This window comes from Dermacentor silvarum, chromosome 4 (genome assembly GCF_013339745.2).
Source record: "Dermacentor silvarum isolate Dsil-2018 chromosome 4, BIME_Dsil_1.4, whole genome shotgun sequence".
Taxonomy (NCBI): domain Eukaryota; kingdom Metazoa; phylum Arthropoda; class Arachnida; order Ixodida; family Ixodidae; genus Dermacentor; species Dermacentor silvarum.
In genome coordinates, this window is record NC_051157.2 from 63,604,892 (window position 1) to 63,630,706 (window position 25,815).

Sequence of the window (25,815 nt, forward strand, 5' to 3'; positions counted from 1 at the left end):
CAACTGTGTTCGAGTGCATGGCACACACGAGATCTTTCGGGTGTGAGCCGCGTCTGCATCGAGGCGATGCCTTCCGGAACGGATCCATCGGTACGTTGTTGTTCTTAGTGCGCGCTGTTCAAAAAGTTTCAAAATTCGCCGTCACGTGCAGTTCTGTGTGATTACTTTGCGCGAGCGCAATAGCTATCGCGGCATAATCTTAAGCGTAAAGCATTGGAAAACGATTTGCATGCTTACGGAAAGAAAATGGAATGTCTGAAGGGTTGGGGGGGGGGGGGGGGGGGGGGATAGTGTGGTTACGCGTGAAAAGAGAAAATAAAATAAAACATCTCGTCACTGCATCTATGCTGTCAAAACTAATAATGCCGAAGGGCTGAACTTTTAGCTGTCCGTATACCTTCATTAGTTCTAAACATTCGCCTTTATATAGTTATTCGTCGATGACGTAAGCACGATTTTGACCACTCTTAAATGGTAATGAGCGAGAAGCTTTCCCGGTCCTCTTGTATACCTCTCGCATATGTGCACTGCAGCAATTATGTCACATCCTTTCCTACTTAGCGATAAAGCGGAGATTCCGGTGACTCGGGTTATTTGTGGTAAATACATACTCATGGTTGCCTATACCGGCTGATGGAGCTTCAAGAAAGATTTAAAGAATAACAACTAAATAAACATGGAACAACTGAATAGACGTAAAGAATGTGGCTGCACTGCTGCTTTTTGTCGTCTAACCTCTGCTCTGTGTCATTTGTGGTAACCATCCTACTTGACTTCCTCGTCCGGAACTTTTTCGTTCTCAATATCGAAAAGGTATGAGCGCTGGTCTTCTTCAAGACGAGTAACGTACCACGCCACGGGAGTGCGCCGAATTCACTCGCTTCATTCTTACTTTTGCGTCTTCGTCTGCTCCTCGTTCTCGTACCCAATGTTACTTCGATCGCATCAGTTGATCAGTTCTTTCCTCTACAATTTTGTTCGCGTGTGTGGGGTAGAATGGAAGAGAGGAAAGGCAGGGAGGTTAACCAGACGCACGTCCGGTTTGCTACCCTGCACTGCAGGAAGGGAGTATAGCGATGAGCGTGTTCAATAATTCATACATCCTAACTTCACTTCTTAGTCGTTACGACTGCAGGCACTACTACACGCAGCCTTTTAATTTTTTTATGTTGTTTACCACTCCGCACGACTGCTTGTACTGCTTTCTTTTCTCTTCCATGTTTTGATGGCCTTGAGGCACGCAATCAATCTATTCGCCTTGCTCTTCGATCGCCTAATATTTCGGCCATCCGCTCAAAAACTGGAAAACAAAAATCCATCTTTGTACCTCTGAGCCCGTCCTCTCACGGAGAGCCGCCCCCACCGCCCTCATCTGAGATTATGTTTGGACATCGCATTTAGGGGTGCGGCGGCCCGCGCGCGGGCGTCGTTTGCGCGCAAGTTTTACTTCGTTCTGTGTCGCTCGTTGTTTGCTGGCTGTCCACAAAGGACATCTGCTGCTCGACCAACTCTGCAGATTCGCATCCCGGCTTCGCTTGCCGTCTTCTGTCATTTTCTTATTCCCGTTTTTATTTTCTTTTTTTACCATTATTTTTATTTCTCCTTTGTTTTCCTTTTTGAAACTCAGCGTCGAACCGAAAACCTGTCCAGTGCTTCTTGGGATCCGAATGAGCAAAAAAAACAGTCCTCTTCCGTGCGCAGGTTCGTGTGCACTGTCTCCACAGTTCTGTGCAATAGGGGTCTGTTTACCTTACTGCGTACTTTGCTGGAACCTACAGCAACTACTACGAATTGCTTTGCTTTATCAACCCTAAACCCTGAAAATGAAAAGCACGCGTCTTCCGATTTCATTTTTATTTTATTTTATAAATGCACAACTGTGGAAGGACGACTGTACATCCTCGCTTAATGGTGAGGGAAAAATAGGGGTAGCGGAAACCTAAAATATCGAACTCCGCAGTTCAACCAATCGAAAAGCAAGAATAATAATGTAGGGTACCGAACGTGGGGATGTCCGTGTCCTCATAGTGCCAAATGCAGAAAACCACGAAGTGAAAAATAAAACTGGCACAAATGCTCTGAACAAGCAAATAAGGCGAGTCTTACCATCTAACTGCGTTTCCAGCTTTTGCAGTGATGCACACAACTGTCGACGCTGGCACAGCTAACCCATTACGTAATATGGCCTCGTGCCGTCCTCTAAGGTTTCTGTCTGGCTTCGTGGAGGCTCTGGTTTCTCTCGTGCTGTGGTGCTATCTTCCTCTTTACCTTGACGAGCCTCGGAGACGAGCGAAAAGTATGGCTCCTTGAAGGAGAACGAAATAAAGAAAATGAAACACGACCGTGTAAGCGGAACGCAGAGTCCTCGTCGGGGAAATTGATTTAGTCTTCGTCATTACGTGGTTCTCGTTCCGATGGCCATTCGCTTCTCGTTGTTTCAGCCCGCGCACACGTGTATTTGTATTTGTTGAAGCCACGCAATTATTGGGCTCGTGGAAGTTCGTCTTATTTCTCGTAAAATTTCATACGCGTGACCTCCGGGAAAAAAAAAACGATGTCGCGTTCTTTCTTTTCCTTTTTTACATTTTTCGTTACATGCGAGTTGCATAGAGAAATATTCCCATATTCTCTGCATCATTTGTTTTTCTTTCCTGTGTGCTGCACCGTTTTCTACATGAAAAAAAGAATGGGTCGATTATCCCAAATTCGAACTTAATTGCTTTATTGATAAGGAGTGGCAAGCTCTAGTTTTTTTTTTTTTAGCCTCCAGGTCTTTTACCAAGTACGTACCTTATTAAGCTTTGGGCATTCACCTGCGCCGGTAGTGCCAGTGAAGACTAATAAATGTTTTTAGTTCATCTTGGAGAGATAGAGTTTGATGAAAGTTGAACGTGTCGTGCTATACATGCACGGTATACATCTTCGCTATAGCGCACGCATCTGCTGTCTAGTAAGTGGTTTCTCAGGTAGCGTACGCAAACTTTCTCCTTCCACACTGCATCGATCGGCGGCGAGCAGACCTATTTCCAAACTACACGCAGCCAGATTTTTTGGTCACTTGCACTGTCCGCGCGATGGCTTGTTTCTATTATATTCTGTATATCTGATGAAATGGTGATTGCACATTAAGCATAGATTAAGTGTACGCTAACGGATTTACAATGAAATGTTTTAGTTGCAAAATGTTGTTTCATTCTTGGTCACGACGCTAGACACAGGCTCATCTGAAGCTGCATCCACTGCATCCTTCATACTTGATGTAACGTTCCCTATATTGTTACAGCGTGAGCTGCATGAGGGTCACTTCGCGGCTTTTATAGCTTCCGTCGTAACTCATGCTCATGAGACGATCACATAACGAGCGCTAGCTGCAGCCAGCAGCGATCACGTGAGCCGTGATGTCAGTGCAGCCGGCGCGTTGCCATCGGTCGACGCTGGAGCCCGAGCCGAAGCTGCGCTTTACACGAGTTTGCCCGCTGTCTTGCAATGGCGCCACCACAAAACTGCCAACCTTTATATTTTCCCTCGGGAAGGTTGAAGGGTTGGCACCGTCCGAGGAGTGTGGGTTGAAGCCGCGGTGAGAGTTGCGAACGACGCGGCAACCAGACCGGGCAGCAACGAGAAACCGCTTGCGTTGCGCATAATACCCCGAATGGCAGGGCCAGAGCGGAGCGCTGGCTAAACAAAAACCCCAAGGCATGGCAGCGAGCTTTCACTTTCACTTTCAGTTTTTTTTTTTTTTTTTTTTTTTTGCTCATTGATAGGAAACGTCTGCGGACATTTCGCTGTTATAGATATACGCTGCCCCGTCACCCCATGTTGAAAATGTAATAATAGATGGTGGTGTAGCTGACGCCCCTGAATGATTTCATGTGCGCTCCTTAATATACCCAATGATAAGCACGTATAAACCGAGAAGCAATGTCGGGTGGTTACGCCGAACGCGAATCAAAACGCACATCAGTGATAGCGCCTCCACATGAACTCCCGAGCCATGTTTAGCGCGATGGCGCACAAAGCTAGGCCTGCCGCTACAACGAGGAAACGGCGGGCCCGTCATACGGAAAAGCAGAAAGCATTGCAAGCAGCACCTCATTGTTGTTCAGCGAGCCTCTGCAGTGTGATACGGGCTTGCAGTAACTTGTTTACGAGCTCACGCCGTGAAAACCTTATGATCCGATCTTCCGATCCGATAATTCCGTTCCACGGAAACTTTCTGGCGTTTCAAGGTTTAGATGACGTGGTCGATGGTGACGCTGTGCCGCCGCTAAGTATCTTCCTGCTTCCTGCTCCACTCTCACGAAATGTACTCTTCTTCCATGGGTAATACACCTTTAAATGCCATACACCTACAAACAACCTATTTGTGACTATTTTTACTGTTCTTGTGGCACTCGGCGGACGCAGATTCTATGGTAACCTGGTTACGATCAGAAATCACAAATAGTCCTAACATATTTTAATCATTTAGATAGCGACCTCCTGCCTCCAGTCAACTTAAAGTTAGATGGTTCCTCCGGTAAGGGGCAAAAATGCCTAAGCTTGCACGTGCAACCTCGCCTCATATTCGTAATCGTGGAGCACTCTGCAAGACGCAAGCTGCTGCTGCTGCTACTGCTGCAGTTTCGAGAAAAAAGCGCCACCGCTCTTACCTCTACTTGAAACGCGCCCATTTCAGCTAGAAATCGTTTTTCTATAGTGCCTGCGTCGGCCAGAAACGTCGAAATAAGACGTGCGCGCATTTCTAGCCGCAGAATCCAAGAGAAAAAAGGCAGGACAATGCGAGAAAAGGCGCGTATTGGAGAAGGCGGTCGGAAGCCGAGGAGATGGGAGCGAGATGCCGCGTTGGAGGGGGGCGGTACTTGAAGGAGGCCCGCTTGTTTGTATCGAAAGCTAACTTCAAAGTCGCGTCCTTTCACACGCGCGCGCGTCTCCCGTTGCCTCGAACGCAAGCGTGGTCCGCGCTGAAGTGCGAGCGCTGCGGCGCCTCTCCGACGTGTTTCGCGCGCTACGGCAAACAAGAGAATTTTATTGAAGAAGCGACCGAAGTGGTTCTGCTGCTCGTTTTTGATTGATTCTTCGGGCCGCGCTATCGAGAGTGCCTCGCGCATGCTTGTTTATCTCTCTTTTGCGATTACTTTCTTTTTTTTTCTTACGTCATGTTTTGTTTCCTCCACGTCACTGTACGCCTCAGCGCTTCGTGCGAAAGAAAAGTACGTCGAAGTGTCTTCATTTGCGTCAATATTTCTCTGTTGAGCATGGCACGCGTTTCTACCCGGATGCACTTTTTTTTTTTTTTGCTGAAGGAAGACAAGGGTTCTCGTATAGCAGCGCGGGCTTCGTCCTTTGTCTGGAACTGCGCCGGCGCTAGTGCGTATCGCCGTTAATTTCACGCATGATTGTCGTCGCACTCATAACGTCGTAAGTGCCATTGCTCTCGCGTTCGTGAGACTGCTACGTTTTATTTTTTTTTCGGCGTCGTAACGGTTCGCGTGCTGCTTAAGCAACCATATAAAGTGACCCTTTGTAGTAAGGAGTGGAGTAGCGCCGATTGATGCTTGCGCGTTGATTGTGAACCATGCAAGTGGTGATCAATAGCGCTTTCTGTTTGTTTAATCACTATGTGTCAGTTTATATCTTTGTCTCTGCCGTCCGCTTTCTGTTTATTTTAAAGACGGCGGACAGAACGCATGTTACTTACGACGCACCTAAGAGTAAGCTTCCCCTAGGTGCTCGAATGAATGTACGTTTCTGAAAAGTGCTCGTCAAATGTGGCTTCTCCGCAGTACGATACGTTGTAAGGGGAAGCCAGCTTTCATGATTTCTTTCTTTCTTTCTTTTTTTTTTTTTTTTTGCAGGAGTTGCACCATCAGGACATTGGGTAGCTGGATGCTCTAAGAAACTTAAATACCGAATGCTAATTATGATTTCAGGATTATGTGGTATGGTACTGCAAAGATAAATCGGGCTTTTAATACTCTTCTACCCCTACACATTTGCTCCAGCACGTGAGCGTGGTGTCCCGTTGCGCTTATTCTTAAAAGCGAAGGTCATGAAAACCTCACCGGGTTTTCATGACCGCTGGTGCTGCGTGGCTGTTCTCTAGCCGAATAGGCCAACCAATCACAGCGGAGGACGCGCGCGACGTCGCCGCTGGGTTCCTTGCACCACCACCAGATGACGCTCGCCTCTGCGCAACCGCAGCAGCGGCGGCGGCATCGCATTAGCCTCTCTAAAATGCCTGAATAAAGCCCTCTGTGCCTCTGTGTGCGGACATTCAATAAACACAAACTCGTGTTTCGACTGTTTATGCAGTTACAGAATGCTTCGCTGTATATAGATTCCAAATCGTCGGATCTTCTGCATTTTTCTTTCTTTCTTTCTTCTCTCTCTTTCTTTCTTTTTCTTTCTTTCTTTATTTTTTCATTTTTTGTAACTGCAAAGTCAGCTTCCAGTTCCCTGTTTAAATGTTTCAGAATGTGTTGTCACAGAGCCGAATAATGGCACACTCGTGCCAACATGCACTGCGAGGCCTCCGCGGCATAGACATTGGTGTAGTCGTCGATGGCATGCTCATGAAATCCTGTGGTGCGCGACAGATCCAGACAATCGTTCTGCTCAGCTAATAATCAGCCCGGCACCATATTCATAAATTCATGTTCCACTTGGTAAACCTGCAGTGTGCTGAATAATGCGCTTAAGACGCATAGCTGAAGCATAAGTGAACTTTTCAAACTATAAGCCCGCACACTCCGTTTTGCACCTTTTTTTTTTTCTTTCTCGAAGGCCGTCGTATTATACGGCTCGAGCGATGCTTTTTTTTATAATCGCCGTCCCGCATCTTGCCGCTCTTTAACAATTCGGATTCGGAATGGAGGTTGTCTTCCCAGCATCGTCTTATTTTTCCACGCAATTTCTCTCTCTTTCTCAATTTTAAAGCCGCAGACAAAGAAAAACATGTAGTAGTAGGGGAGAAGTGCTCGAATTGCCCTTTTCGCCGAGGGCAACAACCTTCGAACGACGAGGCCTTCGCGGAGGGAGCTCGACAAACAGCCCCGATTTAAGTCTCCCACCTAAAGCGACTCCAAGTGTTCGGTTGTCTTTGCTGCACTCGCAAAGCCTACCGCTGAGCATCGGGGCGAGGGTAGTACGCGGCCAACCGACCGCCCCGCGCAGCCGAGCAAGAAAATGAACTGGAAAGTGCATGAGGCAATTGCACCTCCCCGTATATATTTCCTTTTTTTTTCTTTTTTCTTTTTGCCGACTCTTCCACAATGTTTCCGTTCCTTCGGGCGGTTGCCTCGCGCTTGTGCCGTCAACAGATCGCCTACAATGCACTGTACAGTCTCTCTTGCTTTCGTCTTCAATACCCATTTCAATGCCTTCTTTTTTTTTTCTTTTTTTGTGCCCGCTAGTAACATGTAAATTCTTCCTATCGTTTGTATTTGTTCGTATTGCAGTTCAGAATTGAGGACCATCTGTATAAGAACCCGTGTTCTGGCGCCCTGAATGAAAACTTTTTTTTTAACGAAGCAAGTTTGTTTCATTTTGTTCTCTTTCTTGCTTGTTAGCCGTTTGCTTAACCTCCTGCAATCCCTTAAGGCAGAGTGCAGATGTGACTTATCTAAGCTCATGTCTGTCCTCTTTATTGCTATCGACGTCTGTGTTGTAGAACCCACTTTCGTTTTAGCCGTTTTATCGGCGTGTACGTGTAAGCGTAAAGAAAAATGGAATCAGACTGTATGAATGCGCTAGAGGGAAGACCAAATAGTTGTTTCAGTTTAACGCACGAAAAGGAGCAGTCGTCTGCATGCACGATCTCAAAAAGACAAGACCATTACCTGAGTTGCTTCAGTTCAGTCATGTATGTATCTTTAAAATATTAAAATATGTACGAACGCGCGCGCCCGAGCAGGTACACACAGGCACGTATATAGTAAGAAATGGCATAGTGACTTAACAAACTTTGTGTCCAAGCTTTTTGTTAAGCCGAGTGGACATGCCAGCCGAGTGGAGTGCCAGCCAGTTTCCTCTAGGATATGTTTTTCCTTCCTTTCTTGCTCTTCGCTTTGTGGAAAGAATGTGCAAACATTATGTTTCTTCTGTTTCTTTTTTTTTCTTTTTTGTCTATGTGTGTGTGTGTGGTTTTCTTTCTGAATCAGTAAACATTTCTTCTGTCTTTTCTACCGTTTCGCAGACGCAACGAACCTGGCGCCGCGTTGTGCAAGGAACCGATGCCTTGGAACAGAAAGGAGGAGCACCTTCGCTTCAGTAACAACGTCCTCATAAAAGGTGCGTACTGCGCAGACCATCTGCGCACTGATAAGATTGTCCACGTCCATATATGGCTGAAGCTTTTCACTTGGGCCGTACCGGGACAAACAGCCCCGGTAAACTAGAGACGACGCAAGGACAGCATGACGTCATGAATTTTGGCAGCGTCCGCAGCGTCTAGTCGTGAAGAGTTAATTATTGTTAGTAAAGAAAGGATCACGGGTGCACTTGAAACCAGAAATACCCGACCCCTGGTATTGGCAACATTTTCGAACTTTTCTTTCTTTTTTTTTTAGCTGCATCAAAACGATGCGAATAATCGAAAATTCCTTGAAATCTGCGACGTAGCATCGAAGACACCAGTGCCACGTTTTGGCGCGAAGCTTTCTTTCCTGCTAACAATCAACCCTCCTCTGTCAAGGAAAACTTGCGAAAAAAAAAAGAAAAGAAAGTTCTAGCAATGTAAAATGACTTTGCATTTCTATTTATTATCACTATTAAGACTGCGGAATATAGTAGAAAATTAGTTCATATCGCGCTTTATACGACGACTTTAGGCCCTTGTACCTCATACGCTTGTTCAACCAACGTCGGGAAACAACAAGCGCGAATTCCAGCTCGAGAATTCCAGCATGCGCGCGCCTTTTGTAAACCCCTTTGTTGGCCATCCGGCCATACTCGGCAAAAGCGACCACCTCGAAAGTCTATCTTTTTCTCTTTCTCTCTTTCTCGCCGTGCGCGCGCGATTGTGCCCTTCTCTACGCCCGCGAAGACAACGTTTCCAACACTCGAGATTGCAGCTGCGACGCGAAAGGGTTGTCCTTCCTTATTCTGCTCCATGCTTTCTCTTCTCGCTTCGTGGCGGTCGTCTAGGGAACTGCAACGACAAGTCATAGAAATCCATGGCGCTTTACTACAGCGCCGACGCGAGAGTTTGATTGCCTTGTCGCTGCATTGCTCTTTTCCTTTTCTTTTTTCGCCGCCGCTGCTCCGAGCGCAGCGCCGCAGTCGTGGGCAACTTATTCTGGCTACGACGACATTCCGGCGGACGACAGCTGACGCTCTCTCTCACTCTTTGCGGGAGGCGGTCGCGTCTTGCGAGAAAGTAGGCTCTTGCTGTTGTGGTTGCTGTTGCTATTATTTTTATTTTTTTCGTCTCTAACTTTTACCGCTGCAGCCTATACAGCGTCACTGCGTCTTTTTCTGGGAACAAGAAATATGGTTGCAACGAACCGAATGGACAGGGAGAGTGCGAAAGAAGGAAGTAAAAGCACAAAGCGTCTGAAAAGAGGGAACCAGAGAAAAACAAATGATCCAGTCCTCAGCGAGCATCTTTCTTTCGGCTGTCGGCGCATGACGAAAACGTTACAGACCACTGTGCAGGGACGCGTCTAGGTTTTACAGTATGCACGCCAGTGTGGCAAAAACAAGAAGAACAAAATGAGATAGAGAGTGAGCGAAGAAAACAAAGAAAACACGCTCCCAAAATGCAGCAAGACACATGCGCATCGCAAGAGCACACACAAAATGTTGCAAGCAGCAGTGTATGTTGCATAGCAAGCTTATACGCGCAGTGGTGGGAACACCGCGCGTACATCTTCGAGGATGTCGGCACGTAATTTGGCATCCGGCAGCGGCGTGACTCTTCCTCGCTCCAACCTCGTGTGTTGCTATACACAGTCTATACGACGCGGAAATGGCATCACTGCGCGGCAGTGGCCGCATACGTCATTTCCGCTCGTTTGCGTCAGGAGGCGGCGCATAGCCGCAGTGGGTGACGGAGGAAAGCGCACGCATAGCCGCGGCAAGGATCCTGGACTCTTGGTTTAGGAAGAAAAAGAGGGTGGGGTAGGCGTTGTTGTTGTGCTTTATGCGCGCACGCATCGTGTAGCGAGTCGCCATCCTGATCATGGCTTGGTTCAAAGACCTCTTTCAGCCCCACGCTGCGCCCGAGAGCAATGTTGCGTGAAGGCAATTTTATGTTGCCAGAGGTCTTCCCTTGTTATCCTTGTTTCTTCATAAGGTTTTTTTTTTTTTCATTTTATATCGTGTGTGATCACAATGCATTCAGCTCCCAAGAATAGAATAAATCTGACGTTACTATGGGTGGTTTATACACGAGACGGCTGTTTTACTATGCGCCAAGAATATTTGAGATCCATGGTTTAAAGCAATTTGCGAACGGCACTGAGTGGGAGCCTGTTTTTCTGGGCACGGCACAGTCGCTGTTTAGGCCATTGCGTGCGTGCAAACAGGATTTCTTCGTATCACGCGAAGAATTATGACTAGCGCGCAAGCAGTTTGGGCACATCACGTGACATAGTGCCCATATATTTAGCGCGTTAGTATTTGCTCCTGCATGCAGGACGGCGTGTCGTACTGTCGTACTGCAGCGCAAGCTGTTGCGTGACAAAGGCACATGTCTGCACGGATGAAAAGTGATGCATATAACTCTTTGCAGTATACGCGTATACAGAGCGAAACAAACAGCATGTTCAGTTCTATTCGCGCAAACTGCTAACATTCCGCGTTGGTTGTAGACAAATGTAGCTGAGTATGTGCAAAAGTAGGTGCAACACCCCGTTGATCTGGAGCGCTTAAGTGGCATGCAGCCGTCGACTAGATGTTGCGCAATAGTGCGAACTAGACCGGAAATAAGAACTTTAACTGCCCCACATTCGAACGCAGACGCCAGTGTCGCTTCTACTCCTCGCTCGCGCTGATGTAATGCTGTGACGTAGTAAAGCATGCTGCTGTTATTAAAGCTTCCACGAATATTTCCGCTCTCCAGAAGAACGGCGAAATGAGTTTAGCGGTTTACGCTGCAGTGTCATGATTTTTAATGGTTCCGGTCAACAGTGCAGTAGTTGAATTGTTCAAAGCCTTTTTTTATAATCAAAACTATTTGCATCTTGCAATCATGACCAAACTAAATGCGAATGGGATATCACTGCTTTGCTAATAGACGTTGCAATTCTTCAACAGAAACTGACCGCGAGCAGCGGCCGGCGCTTATACTCGTACGGGCGCCATTACGCAATGACACTCAAGCAGAGCTGAAATTAACTCGACGTTTGTTCTCGTGATGAAAGTGCAGCCCTGCTAACACGTCACTTGCTAATACGCCAACCTTGTTAATACGTCACTTATACCTGAAGCACTGTTTTTTTTTTTTTCGATTTGCTGCAGGCAACTTGAATTTTCTAGCTAGCCTTCTTTTCTGTATACCCATGCACAGGATCGCTATTTCCACCTATCGCCTATTTGATCGAAGACGTCTTAATGTAGCAACAGTATTACAGCACCGAAGCAAAAGACAGAAAGAACAACAACCCTTTACAAGCCGACAACAAACGGCAACCGAAATAAAAAAAAATCTGCATCGCCCTAGTCTACGTGTTCCGCTGTGTGTGTGGGCTGCTCGGCCAAGCAGGCCTCTCTGTCCAAGCGGGAGATGGATGGCCGTACACGGTCCACGCGTCTCACGCAGCTGGAAGAGGCCCTGACGCCGCTCGTGCTCCTCCCTTCGCTACACGTCTCCATCCGCGTGGACCCCATCTGTCTTGCGTGTATATACGCGAAGCCAAATTAGACGTGGGTCCGCCCACTTTTGCGGTAGTTGGAGTGTTTTAGTTTTCAGCTCAACTACCCCTGCAGCCTCGCGCGGTCACTTTGTATGAGCTACCACCACGCGGCACGGAGTTTCGGGGTGCACTCGGGTCGGCTAACGGCCCCTGCCTGCATCGGTGACCCCGGGCTTAGTCGTTCTGATACTGCATACGAGGTCGCCGTTGTCCTCTGAAGACGAATGTAAAGGAGCTCCGTGTATTCGGAGTTACGTGGAACTGCGAGTTACGTAAAAATGAATCCTGAGGCCGTCCATTGCGCGCTCGCACACACACACACACACACACACACACACACACACACACACACACACACACACACACACACACACACACACACACACACACACACACACACATATATATATATATATATATATATATATATATATATATATATATATATATATATATATATATATATATATATATATATATATATATATATATATATTGCTACACGCATGTTGCATTTGGTCGTTTGACCGAGGCACCCAGGCGCCATCACTCGAGAAGAGGAGGAAGAACGAACTGGGCTCGCGCTGTAAATCCAACCAGTCGGCGCTGCAGCCGCTGCTGTAAATATAATCTCTAAATAGTTTCTCGTTTAATTGGCTTGTCCTTCGCGTAAAAATATATATCCGTTATCATCGCGAAATCTACGAGAAAGGCGTCCGTGTGCTCCTTCGCGTTGCTCACACTTTATTCGAGTTGCTTGCTATACTGTCCTAATGTCTTAATTCCTCGCCGAGTCATTTCATAACTGGTGTTACTAATAGAATGCGCGCGAATAGTGATGAGCAAGGTGATACGCGTTCTTCTGCGTCGTTAATAGCGAATCCCGCAAGCAGTACGCCATTTACCCAGATTTTCTTTTTTCTTTTTTCGTTTGACTTGTTTCAACGTATCACCTAACGCTGTCGTTTATCATTATTAGCCTTATTCACTCCAGTCACCAACCGACCCTTGTTTCGTAACGGCTCCACAGTCACCCATTCGAAGATAAAACGCAATTCGACACTGACCACGGTAAAATGAGTTCAGTGGAATTGGCGTCTCCACTGAATAGCGGGCTTCTAGCGCTTTTGCGTAACGGAAAGGTGAGGGGTGCTCTCCTTTGCCGATAGTTGAACGTAGCCCAGGTTGATTGCAACCTTTACCGGGGCGCGCAACAACATTTGCGTAACGAGTTATAGGAACTATTCTGTTTTGCACGCATAAATAGTTTTCAGACGCTATACCGGCTTGGCTTCGGCGGTCTTGAAGTAGATAGCGCGAGGACATGGCTGCGCCCTTCGTAGCTATAGTGAGCTGCCCATTAGCGAAAGTTAGCTGTTCGGCGTCTCGCGTGTGGCTGGGGACACTTCACGAAACCTTTAGCCGTTTCCTCGAGCACGCCTTATATATGGCACTGTCGGATCACTAGAGCATGCAGCCTGCACGCTTCCGGGTCCACGTCTTTCCAAACTCATCGCTTACGTTAGCCGTGGTGACCGTCTCGCAGTATCATAACGAGTGCTCTAATCCTCACCGTGCAGAACGTTTTCGGAACGGTGAGGTGGACACTTCGAAACTTTCTTTCATCTTGGCGCGTAACTTTTGAAGGGTGCTACGTATAGCAAACGAGTTCTACTGCGTCCGTATATATACACGCTTCCGAATCGACGCGACAGGCGCGGAAGCTATGCGTTCACGCGCTACGCGTGTATATACCCTGGCCTGGGAAATCGAGTTTCTGAGAAGTGGAGGCACCCCGGCGCGTCGGCTTCCGCGTCCTTCCAGTGATTGCCATTTTCCGGCCCGCGAAGATAACTCCGGCGTTGCTCACGCCACAGTTTCGCTTCTCGCATCCAGAGAGAGCTTGCGCGCGGCTTCCGTGTCGTTGACCCGCAACCCTATAGCTATACACCATCGCTCAGTGAATGAGCGGAAGTGCCAAACTCATTCTTACACGGAAAGCGGCGTTGTTTCTTCCGACTTACTTATTTTGGAGACTAATTTTTTTACAGCTATAGACCGGTCATATAGTAGTATGCCTAGTGGACTACGCGAATGCTTCAAAGCTAAACAAATAAATTTTTAAAAAGCGGATTGCTTTCAGCTTTGAACTATGTACAGCGCAGTCTTATACGGTCGAAATTTCTTCGAAACCGCAGCTTTAACCCATTCCACGCAGAGGCTGCAAGACGTTGCATCTTTTCGAGCGTTGCCTCACGATGCAAATGTATTTACAAATCTGTTGCATTCGATCCGCCTTTCTGCACGTTTATCATGGCCTTAGGACTGCACACAGTTTGATCACGTATGCCGCTTTGGTACGCAGCAGGTGCCCCATCAGAACCATATGATTGTTGCGTCATCCTAACGTCGTGTCTCATTCAAATTTCTCGCCAGGCCCACCTTTATATATATATATATATATATATATATATCATCATCAGCCTATATTTTATGTCCACTGCAGGACGAAGGCCTCTCCCCTCGATCTCCAATTACCCCTGTCTTGCGCTAGCGTATTCCAATTCCAACTTGCGCCTGCAAATTTCCTAACTTCATCATCCCATCTGGTTTTCTGCCGACCTCAATATATATATATATATATATATATATATATATATATATATATATATAAACGAAAAGGGAACCGAGGGGCCCGATTTTTATTGATCATATCATAAGAAGCCAACAAACAATGACACCAAGGACAACATAGGGGAAATTACTTATACTTACTATTTGAATTAAAGCAATGATAAATTAATGTAGATGAAAATGGATGAAAAAACAACTGTCCGCAGGTGGGGACTGAACCGACGTCTTCGCATTACGCGTGCGATGCTCTCACCATTGAGCTGCCGTGGAGCCGTTTTCCCATTTCCCATCCACTTTCTGGGGTATATATATAGGGCCACCTATACCACTATATAAGGCACTACTCTGCTAACAAGCAACGTCTCCGTCGCCAGATGCACGTGACGCAACATTACGGCTCAGTCGGACCTTGAATTTCTGTTTCCGGGAAAGGAAACACGTAACTTGGCGGGACAGCCGAAAGATGACGGGCACCAAAGACAGTGCCAACGCGTGCCGCCTACTCTTCGCCTTCGCGCTCGGCGAAGCAGAGTATAGGTCTGCGCAGAAGCGGGTAGAAGTCGGGAGGGATGGGGGAGGGACGACGCGCCCCGGCGCCATCGGACACGACGAAGCTCATCAGCGCTGCGACACTGCCGGGGGGACAACAATCGATCTCCACGACAACGGCATCGCAGGCTGTCCTGCTGGCCCGCGATTGCCGCTCTGTTGCTGCTGATGTTGTCGCTTTCTGCTGCTGCTGCTGCTGCTGCTAGTAGTGGTGTGTGGTTGCTATACACGAGAACGTGCCCCTTTCGCAGTGGCCCGGGGCGCACTCGCCTACAGGGAAGAAAGAGATAGCAATCAGGGGAGGCCGCGCGCTCAACAGCGGAAGCAGCCAGCCGCCAGCAGATCACACGACCGTCATTAATACGAGCGCGGCCGACGCCGCCGCCGCCGCCACCAGCAACGCCCGCTGCGGATGCTTCCAGAGAGGGGTTGCGCCGCACCGCAGTACACCCATCACAGCCCTTCACGCCGGCCTTCTTTCGGCGCTTTTTTGTTGTTGCTGCGCTCCTTTGTGCGATTGCGCGCCCTCGCAACAAGCAGTGCACCCTGTTAGGCCGAAGCGGCGTTAGTCGGTTGTGTTGCGACGAAGTTGAAGCTTTTTTTGGAGGTCACTGACCTTTCCGTCCAGTGCTAAGTGCATAGAGTTGAGCTCGGGCGTGGCAGCAAATATCGTAAACACTTACGCAAGGTATGAACTACCTTGGTCACTACCACCAGCACCAAGACATGGTCACCATGATCATCATCATAATTTCATCATCACAACGGCGACGATGATAACAAAAGCCACAGCAATATAACAACGCCAATAATGATGCGATTTGAAGCGCCAACAACGACGATTGCGACAACGCCCTGCAGTCATGTTGTACCTCGGGCATGTGAAGTGTGGGCTCACTGCGTTTCTTAACTCTGATGCCATTCTGTGTGGACACGAGAGGCATAGCTCGTTCTTGACCCCTACAAAATTGGTGCGGAAGCTTTTATGATCGAACTATGTTCGCGCTAATACGGTACGTCGCAAACACGATTGAAAAATGGCAGTCGATCAAAGTTTGATGTCGGTTCTACTGCGTTCGCATGCACTAGGGAATGTGTGCGATAACATTGAATTGTAACATTTAATATCTTGCTGACGAAACGCCATAACTTCTATCATTTTCGTCCACTTTTTTTTAATGCTTTGTTAACATCTAAGTGCACTCGACGTTCATAGGAAGCATGAAACTGGAGATACAGCCGACTACCTGAACCCACGTTCCAAGTGTCGCTCATTTCGCTTGTTCAAACTTCTACCTCTCTCTCTGTTTCTCCGAACAGAAAAATGGTATCTTAATTTAGGAAGCCGGGCGTCACAGCCAATGTATTCGTGTTCGCAAACAGCGAGTATAGGACACGTCGTGCACCGTGACGTGAAAATAGCTTTGTCGCGCAAGAGCACTGCAGAATTTCTTTTTCTTTTTTTACCCAAAGGCATATAACGACGGTGGCCTCCGCATCCACGCGGAAGCACGTAGCATCCGCAGCCGAGCACAATTCCGTCCGGTTATGATGTCGTATAAAAACCAGCAACGACCCCGCGGCGACAGACCTCATCGCAGGCGTTGTCTCGGTGGCAGCAAGCCTGTCCGTCTCTGAGTGGGAACAATCAACGCACACACAGAGACCATAGCGCGGGCGCAACGGGAAAGGGCCGTCCAATTACGCCCCGGCCTGCCATGCCTGCCTGTCTGTGCCGTCGTCCGGCGGCGCGCTTTTGCGCTGGCCGTGTGGGTTGCTAGCGCTGAGGCAGGCAGGCAGGGACCCCGAGCTTGCGAAGGAAATGATGTTGACTCGACGGACGGACAGGGGGTGGGTTGCCGGGAGCGGGTTGTGCACCACACAGCGGCAGCTTGCGCAGCCGAGGAAGCACGCGCAGGAAACCAACACGCGCGAGCGGCCGAATCGTGGAAAGCGTCGGGAAAGAGCCGCGGTAGAAGAAGGAGAACGAGGCGAGATAACCGCGGTCGACGACTCGTATCAGACCGCGCTGAGACGACCATGGGCGGTGATGACGATGTGCCTGCCAGGCTCCCCTCTCCTGTTGTAGAGATGTGTCGCAACATCTACAAGCCGCCGCCGCGAGAGAAATCCTGCATGGCCCCCTAACTGCCCTCCCGACTAACTTCCCCGCAGCGCTTATAGTACTGTATATCCATCTCTGTCTTGTGGGGAGATGCACGTAATGGCACATACATTCTCCGACCTCACCCCTCTGACTGAACCTGTCATTTTCTGCGGACTTTTCTGGTGGCCGGGGGAAGCCGAGCGCGATTGTTGATAAAAAGAAAAGGAAGTTAGTGGAACGCTTCGTGACACCGGATGCGATTGCAAGCGCTTGTCGCGTATCCGGCGTGTCCACAGGGTCGCTACGTTGGTTATGACCGTGTCCGACGTCCCGATACCATCCCTTCTTCGTGCATCTCGGTCTCGTGTAGGCGACTTGTGCCCTATCCATCGAGCAGGGTACGGTACGCAGGGGCAAACGACACGGTCAGTGTTTATCGGTGGTCATGTCTCTTTAGTATAACAGCTGACTCCGTGCGATGAAATTCATTGCTGAAAATGCCGAATTGCTACTTGGTATGTATGGCATATCCTGTTTGTGGGTCACTTTGTCTGCAGTAAAGTTAGAATTTCTTTTGCATTCTGCGTAATGCGCTGAATTATAGGTTGAGGGCGCAAATAGAATAAGTCTATAACATTGTCTTTGTCTCAGGAATGAAAAAAAAAAACGAATGAAAAAGGTGGCCAATTTCAAATCGTATTGAAATTCAGTGAAACAGTAAGCCTGCTTTTAAACGTACTTTTGTGTTCTCGGTCTGCTACGTGTTCTTAGCATGTTCAGTATGTCTAGCTTATGACAAGTCTGATTCTAGCCGTTACATTGTTATTGACAGTGTCGTCGTGGTACCTTGAGCATTCTCGTATCATTTATTCTGTTGAGTTTCTGAGCCCCTTTAGCAACAGACGGGTAGAATCGTACCGAAATAGATCATTAGCTCATAGCTGTTGAGGTTGTCGCAATACTTCATCGCTTGTTTCCATTCAACAGTCCTGCTATCAAGCGCAACTGCAAAAATTGCGGATACCTTGCGTAAAAACGACTAACCGAAGCAAGAACCAAATGCAGCATTTGCTTTCGCGTGCAGCTGAGTGCATGTGCGTACGAGTTAGTGTTGAAAGAACGCGCCGTCTTTTTTCCAAATGGCATGCAAGTGTTTGTTGTGCAACAAATGCGGTTGCTAGCAACGCTGGCGAATAATCGTTGAAAGTTTGCCATGGCGCTCGTTGGTCAATGATTTCGGCTTCGCCAAAAAATGCGTCTGAAAGTGCCGCTTCTGTTGCCCCGTTGCGAGGTGCGCTATTCATTGCGGCGCTTGCGAAATGCGCCCTTGCGCAGTCCCATTGAAGAACACCTATACTGCAACGCACTTTCAATCAAAGCCGAGCGAAAACGCTTCATTGTCATTTATATTTCTGCAAGATCTCAGAGGACGGTTTCTTGTTGAACGACTGTATATGTTTTTTTTTTCCTGCTTTCTTGAGAAAGAAAGGGTTACATTCTTCCACATTCTTCAGCGCAGACGCGTTAATTTTACTCTTGCACAGCTCTCACTCCTCTAAACCGCCGCAAGGCGTTTTGAGAGCGTATACCACCGGCTCTATCGTGAAAACCTAACAGTTCTCTGTGCCAAAAAAGAAATAAAATAAAATAAATAAATAAATAAAAATTAGAAAAACACATTGTCCTCTCATCCAGACGGCCCTTCGCTGACGGGGGGTTTCTACGAAGCGCCGTCTGGCGCTCGAATGCTTCCGTTGAACGAAGCGCCGACCTTCTTTCCACGGGAATTGCCCCCGCGATGCCTCCTCGTCTCCCGCGCAAGCCGCTTTTCAAAGACGCGCTCCGCGTGCTCTTCATTCCAAAACTAAATGCCTTGCCGCCGCCGCCGCCGCCACCAGCCAGCCAGCCAGCCTACTTCTGCTCCCCGAGAATCGTCTTGCATAATTACACGAGCGGCGCGTCGAAATCCGACGCAGTTGGCGCCGCGCGGCGTTCCTTCCTTCATTCGTTCATTCATTCACTCAACTCGGAGCCCCCCGGTCTCTCCGTTCTTTCACCGGCCCCCCTCATCCCACTCTGAGCTGGTCTACGCGTTCACCGAGCTTTTCTTTCCTCCGCACGTCGCCACAGCTTCCGTCTCGTACGCGACTTTTTTGCGTTTCACTCGAAAGCTCACGGCGAGCGCGGGCGCGGGAACGGACACGATGAGAGCTGGCGATAAGGATAGAAGCATAATGCGAGAACAGAGAGAGACAGAGAGATCTACGAGCGGTGGCGGCTCGTGATCGCTGATAGATTCCGAGTAACAAACCGACTGTGACTAATTTGCAGAGTTTCCTGCTCATCTCCATTTTTTTTTCGGCCAAAGAAAGAAAGGTACGTGCGCCTAACAAAACCGCCACCCGTTTGTTTCTCTTTTTTCTTCTGTTTCTCTATCCCTGTATCTTGGTTGCTCTGAAGTTTCGCTTTTTCTCTCTTTTTCAAGCGCCAGCAAATGCGAAAGAAAGCGCCGTGTGGGCTTGCGCAAGCCGCCGTGCATTGCTCAGTGAAGCGCGAGCACCCCGACGGATTGGTGTGGCTGCACCTTGGGCTACACCGATATTGAAACCTCCGTGGGCTACGCAACGCGCTCGCGCGGTCCTGGCGGTTTCGTGCTGTATGTGTACAGTGTGATCGCCTGTTAAAAGGAACACGGAGTTGGTATTGCATCGTTGATTACAGCCGTTTATCCTTCGTGGAAGCCTGTACACAATATCTTTCTAGCCGACACCACCCTAATCTCTGATCAGAGAAATATGGCAGCAGGGTGTCGGTTTGGACAGAGAAACACGTCCGCGTTTTCAGAGATGGTGGAGCTTGGAAGTCTCTGGCATTTATTATACGTTACCTTGCCCACGCAACAACCGAGTGGTGCTGAAGTCCAACCACGGGTTTGTATACATTGCAGTCCACTGTTAAAGGGAACACACCAATGTCCGGTTCTCGCTTTTATGGAACTCCAGCTGCAAGTTCCGGTTGAAGTATGTCAACGTACTGCACAGTGGTGCAAAAAGACGCCACCGCCACCAAGCATTAGTAATCTGATGCAAAGACGGCTCATTCCACACTTGCCAGAGTGAAAAATTCGCACGTGGTCAACATACACGTGTTCCCTTAACAGCGAGCCGCACTGTAAATCCCTGGCAGCTTCGAAATCTTGAATTACCCTATGAATGCTATTAGCTTTGCCCGGTTAGCAACGGAGTTCAATTTCCTGAGTCTACGAGCGGGTATCGTACGGTGAAGTAATAAAAAATGTGGGTGCCAGTACACTTTTGCTGGTGTTTTGTGAGGGGGAGCACATATTTAAACATTAAGCCAGCGCAAATGTTCTGTGAAGAACGTGAACGTTTAAGCGGTTCGGTGTCAAATGAAGTGAACGCAACGTCGCATCTCATAGCTTAGGGACCGCACTTCTAAAAAAAAATTATAAGACGAATCGTCAAGACGTTAGTCACTCTGCTTGCGACAGTAAGAAAATATAAAATGGACTTGGGCGAAATACCAGAGAATGATGACCGAAAAAAATTGAAATTGCCTGGAACGTTGCTGATGACTTTCAAGCGTAAAGGAGTTAAGAAAAAAGAAAACAAAAAGGAGGAGGTAGGAAAGAAAATGGGGCGAAGATGACAATGAAAGAAAGAAAAAGAAAAGAAAAGCGGCTTGCAAATGAGAAGGGTTGAAACAGTCGTACGCGGCTGGCCGCACGAGATATACGGAACGGAAATATGCAGCCAAGCGGCTCCTGGCGTACGTCCCCTGTCCACGAAGAGGAGGAAGGCAAAGCGGTCGCACAATGCATACCGACGCCACGCGTCATTAAAACCTCTCACGCGCTCCCGGGGCAAGGACCGCCACAGCGGCCGGCCTCAAAGAGCGCCCGAAATCGCGCGTTATCCCTTGCCTTCCAGCGTGTGCTCTCCGGCCGCCACGCTCCCCAGAGAAGGCAATTACGGCCCCTGGAAAGCGGGATGTCTGCATGACTTCGCTGTCTAGCGGGAAAGCCCGCCGCTGCCGCCAGCGTCGGCTTGGTACGACACGGAGGGCAAAAGAAATATCGAAACCTTTACGCCGTCTAGAAGCTGGCGCTCATGAAAAAGATACGGTACGTTTGAGTAGCAGCTTCGGAATAATTTAAGTAGCGGGGGTCTCTTACATGGACATAAATATTCGGGTGCGCGGACGTTATGCCTTATGCGGTATGCGAGAACGGCCGTCTTGGAATCCAGCAGCTTTAGGTCGGGATTAGTCGCCCACACTTTGTCTTGACGGTGAATGTGGTTCAGCTTAATATAAATGCGAATACGACGGGAAGGTTCTTCTAGTGTGCTTAGTTAGCGCCGTCTTTTCGGTTATTTAGTGCTACGTATAATTTTGGGGTATACGCCGAGGCTCAGTGTAGGAATTGAGCCCGACGCTGGTACGTTGGCACCCGATTTATACGTATCCTACAGATATCTTCTCTTGCAGAGAGTCTATGGAATTTTATCATGCTTATTAAGTAAAAAAGTGAAGCGTTTTCTGAACTTCCGTACTACATAACAACGAATTAACGCAATATTATCATTTTTGTTCATCGTATAGTCGCGAACACGTCCGACTACTTCGCTACTTTGGTTGAGTGAACGTTAGGAAGATCACGAAGGCTTCGCGACGTCAGTAACAACAGCAGAGCGCGAACTGTTAATAAATATTAGTTTGCGCTAGGTTAGAATATTGTACAATAACTTCGAGAACTACGTATGCTCTAAATCAGGAGCTTCAAAATTTTCTATCTGTTACGGAACAGTGCACTCACTCAGAAGTCTGTCGTGGATACATCGGCGCGTTCATGTAGATGTAGATGTAGAGCCTTGGTGGTAGTGGCACATACCCACTCTGGGGGATTGGCCAAGAACCGGGTAGTTCGATATAACAATGAGAAAGAAGATTTATTTCATTCTCGTCTTCTCCTTCTTCTTTCTTTTTCTCCTTCTTCATTAGTAGTAGAAGAAAGGAAAGTATGGTATTAAAGAGAGAGAGAGAGAAAAACATTTATTTAGACCATTCAGATCGTTGATCTTGAGGACGAGTGGGTGGTGTCCTCATTCCAGGACTCCACTGGCCATGGCTGCTCGACGTACTTGCTGGACGAGAGCTTGTTGTCCCGCCAGGGTATCGCCGGTCAGCTGTACCTCCCACCGCTCAAATGACGTGTTAGGCGTCTTTAAATGTTGAGGTTTGCCCCCGCACCCCCACGAGATGTGAAAGAGTGTAGGGCGTGTGTCGCCGCACCAGGGGCAGATGCCGCGATATGTTTGTGGGTATATTTTGCTGTATCTGTGTAGGTTTGGGAATGTGTTTGTTTGGATAAGTCTGAGGGCTATTGCCTCTTCAGTGCTGAGATTTTTGTGAGGGGGAGGATAAATCCTGCGGTTGAGTCGCTGGATTTCGAGTCGGTCGCAGTAATTTGATGGCAGGGGCACAAAGGTAAAGGAAGGGGATTGATAAGACGATTGGTTTTGCCCCGCTCGGTTAATTAGCGCTCGAGCTAAGGCGTTCGCCCTTTCGTTCCCCTCCAGTCCCGCGTGACCCGGCGTCCAAGTGATTTGATGGGTTTCTTGTAGCCTCGGGCCTAGAATTTGAGCCGCCAGCACCGGTGTTCGTCCGTTGGTAAAGTTTCGGCAGGCCTGTTGCGAGTCGGTAACGACATGAACTTCCCTGCCCACCCTGTCATGTTGTTTTATTACTAGCGCTGCGGCTATGGTCTCAGCCGCAGCTGGGTGCTCTGCCCTGACGGAGGCCGCGAGGGTTAAGGAGTTGTCTCTCCCGTTCACGGCGGCTACCGCGAAGAGGCCCCCTGCGGGGTACGCCGCCACGTCCACGTACTGTACGTACGGGTCACTCTTGAATTGTCGGCGCTGTCTGTTGACCCGCGCCTTGCGTCGTCCTTCGTGGAGTTCATGACTCATGTGCTTTGGTATGGGGTTCGCCGTGATCTTGCTTCTGACCTCGGGCGGGAGTGATCGTTGCCCATCGAGGGCACGAAGCTCCGTGGCCGTGCCGGTCCGGTGGAGGATGGCTCTGCCCGCCGCCGTGTTCTGTAGTCTGGCTTTTTGCGAAGCCATAACCGCGTCCGACAGCTCAGCGAAGGTGTTGTGGATGCCGAGAGCCGCTAACCTCTCGTTTGAGGTGGTAACAGGGAGACCCAGGGCCGTTTTGTACGCGCCTCTGATGATGGCATCGACTTGTTCTTGGTCGCGTTTGTTTAGCGAGTCGTAGTGATACGGCATGCTAAACGTTACTCTGCTGATCACCAGAGCCTGGACGAGGCGGAGCGTGTCCTCTTCTCGCATGCCCTTGCGGCTTCTTGTTATTCGTTTGATAATCCGCGAGATCTGGTTGGTGGTGGACCTTAGGGTTTGGATGGTGTGGGATGCTTTCAAGTTGCTCTGGATCCAAAAACCCAGAATCCTAGTCTTTTTGCTTTCCGTGATCTTGTGGTCCTCTAGATAGAGTTCGATAGGGCCGGGTGACTTATAGATTCCTCCTCCGTGAACCCGTATCACCTCGGACTTCTCGGGTGCGCAACGCATCCCGCTCGCTGCCGCAAATCTCTCCACGGCCGTCGCGGCCTCCTGAAGGGTCGCCTCCTTTTGCGCGAGGGAGCCCTTGGTGGCCCAGAGCGTGATGTCGTCCGCGTATAGGGCGTAACCGAGGTCCGGGATCTTCCGCAGCTCTTTGGTCAGCGCTAGCATCGCGATGTTGAAGAGAATCGGGGAGACTATCGCCCCTTGCGGCGTTCCTTTGTTCGGCACGTCGATCGTATCCGATCGAGTCTGGCCTATTCCGATGGTTGCCGTCCGGCCCGTCAGGAACGATTTGACGTAATTAAAGATGCGCTCTCCGCAGCTGATGTCGTTCAGTCCCTTGAGAATGGCCTCGTGAGAGATGTTATCGAAGGCCCCTTTCAGGTCGAGTGCGAGCAGGAGGTGTTCTCCTCCCTTCGGGATGCCCTTGAGAACTTCTTCCTTCAGGATTAGGAAAGCATCTTGCGCAGAAAGTCCCGGCCTGAAGCCAAGCATGGTGTGCGGGAAGAGGTCACCGTCCTCTATGTAGTGTTGGAGGCGAGCTCCGATGACCCTCTCGTACAGCTTGCCGAGGCACGAAGTCAGCGAGATGGGACGTAGGGCGTCGATCGCGGGCTTCTTGCCTGGCTTGGGAATGGTCACGACTTCCGCGTGTTTCCACTCGTTCGGTACGTGGCCCTTGCTCCAGAGTTCCTCGTTTAGGTATTCGGTCAAGTCCAGGATGTGCTTCGGGCTCAGGTTTCTAATCATGGCATTGGTGATTTTGTCAGCCCCGGGAGCAGTGTTGCGCTGTGAGGCTCGTGCCGCGGCATACACCTCTTCCTCTGTGATCGGAGCGTCCAGTTCAGGTCTTGGTTCCCCTTCGTATTTTAGGAGGCAGGGTCGTATGGGGTCGCTACCCAGGTATCTGGTTTTTAGGGTGTCAATCAGATCCTGGTCATTCCCGGGGAATTTGTGAGCGATTTCTTGAAGTGTCCGACTGGTTGTCGCTTTGGCCTTGTCGGGCTCGATCAGGCAACGCAGGATGGCCCACGTCTTCGCCGTACTCAGGGTACCTTTGAGCGAGGTGCAAAACTGGACCCAATTTTGCTGCGTCAGCTCGGTCGCGTAATCTCTGGCTTCTTCTGTTATTTGAGCGATTCGTAGACGGAGTTTCCGGTTTAACCGCTGTCGCTTCCACCGTTTGAGGAGGCCCTCACGGGCTTCCCACAGGTGTAAAAGCCGGCGGTCGACTTCGGGTGTCTCGACCGTGCGCTGGATGGTTTTGGTGGTTTGGATGTGGGCGTCTCGGAGGTGCTTCATCCATTCCGCTATGTCCGTTATACCGCTTTCGGGTGGGGGGTACTGCCTGTACGCCTCCCAGTCCGTGAGCCTAATTTCTCCAATTGTTCTCTTGAGTTTCGGGGTGGACACCGAGATGCTGAGGATGTAGTGATCGCTGCCCAGTGTTTCGCCCAGGTGCGTCCATGAGTATTCTCTTACGTTTTTGATAAATGACAGGTCCGGAAACGTGTCCCGACTAACACTGTTGCCTACACGGGTTGGTTGGAGGAGGTTGGTTATCAATTCGAGGCCCGTCTGGTCAACCGCATCGATGAGCGACCTCCCCTTCTGCGTGTCTTGTTGGTAGCCCCAAGCCGTGTGTCTAGCGTTCATATCGCCCACCACTACCAGCTGGTTGCAGCCAGCGGCTCTCGCGCTGTCGTAAATGATGTTGCGGAAGTCGTCCTTTTGAGCCCTCGGCGGACTGTACAAATTCAAGATGAAAGTGCTACGTCTACCCCTCTTTTGCGGGAGGACTTCCACTAGCACGTGGTTAATGTCATGATGTTGATAATGTTGTCCCACGGCCGTCACCGTTTTGTGAACTAAAACCGCAACCTTTGGTGATCCCACGTGTCTAATTACGTAGTAACCCCGTAGCTTGATGGGCTGGTTCCCGACCTCTTGAAGGCAGATGACGTCGGGGGGGTATGGGTGGTTTTGGATGAAGAGCTGGAGCGAACTTGCCTTCTTGTTGAAAGAGCGACAATTCCACTGCCAGATCTCGAGGTGTTCG

At 49.2% G+C, this 25,815-nt stretch overlaps 1 protein-coding gene and 1 long non-coding RNA gene across 4 annotated transcripts in view; one reads left to right on the top strand and one right to left on the bottom strand.

Moving 5' to 3' along the window:
- The window catches only part of LOC119448640 (histone-lysine N-methyltransferase, H3 lysine-79 specific-like), a 369,011-nt gene that overhangs the window by 169,938 nt on the left and 173,258 nt on the right, over nucleotides 1–25,815 (top strand). For both annotated transcript variants that reach the window (XM_049665662.1, XM_049665661.1), the window contains exon 4: nucleotides 8,198–8,292. The gene's annotated coding sequence lies outside the window, so the exon portion shown is untranslated. The remainder of the gene's footprint in view (nucleotides 1–8,197; nucleotides 8,293–25,815) is intronic.
- Nucleotides 1–25,815, bottom strand: part of LOC125944707 (uncharacterized) — a 137,335-nt gene that overhangs the window by 79,374 nt on the left and 32,146 nt on the right. The window lies entirely within an intron of this gene.